Genomic DNA, 824 nt, shown 5'->3' on the forward strand with positions numbered 1-824 from the left:
TGGCCCCCCCTGCCACTGAACTGTCCTGTGCTGCTTGAGGGGGAGGGGGGCAGCTCTTCCAGGAGGCCCCGGATCCCCTCCACCCATGCTTCTAAGGTAAGCGGAGGTTTTTTCCCATTTTTTCTGTGTTTTTTTTTTTTTAAGTGATGGTGCCTGGGGTTCTGGGGATAGCCTTGGGGGCCTGGGGGTGCAAGTTGGGGGGTGAAGATGGGTGGGGCACCTATTGGGGGGTCTGGGGGTGGGGCATGTGGACCTTGCAAGGAGGGTGGTAGCCCCTGTGGGGGACATTTGGCCTCCATTGGGGACCCATACCTCTTGTGTCGGGGTTGAACCTCCTGTTGGGGGGCTGCACCCCTTGTTTCATAGTTTCATAGTTGTAGGGTCGGAAGGGACCTGAGCAGATCATCAAGTCCGACCCCCTGCCATGGTAGGAAAGAGTACTGGGGTCAAATGACCCTGGCCAGGTGTTCATCCAGCCTCCTTTTGAAGACCCCCAGGGTAGGAGCCAGCACCACTTCTCTTGGAAGTTGGTTCCAGGTCCTAGCCACCCTGACAGTGAAGTAGCGCCTCCTGATGTCTAGCCTGAATCTACCCTCTGCCAGCTTGTGAGTATTATTTCATAGACTTCATAGATTTCATAGACATCAGGGTTGGAAGGGACCTCGGAAGATCATCGAGTCCAGCCCCCCGCCCAAAGGGCAGGAAGTCAGCTGGGGTCATAGGATCCCAGCAAGATAAGCATCCAGTTTCATCTTGAAGGTGTTCAATGAAGGCGCTTGAACCACCTCCGGTGGCAGGCTGTTCCAGACCTTGGGGGCTCGGAC

Source organism: Alligator sinensis, unplaced genomic scaffold (assembly GCF_000455745.1).
Source record: "Alligator sinensis unplaced genomic scaffold, ASM45574v1 scaffold340_1, whole genome shotgun sequence".
Taxonomy (NCBI): Eukaryota; Metazoa; Chordata; order Crocodylia; family Alligatoridae; genus Alligator; species Alligator sinensis.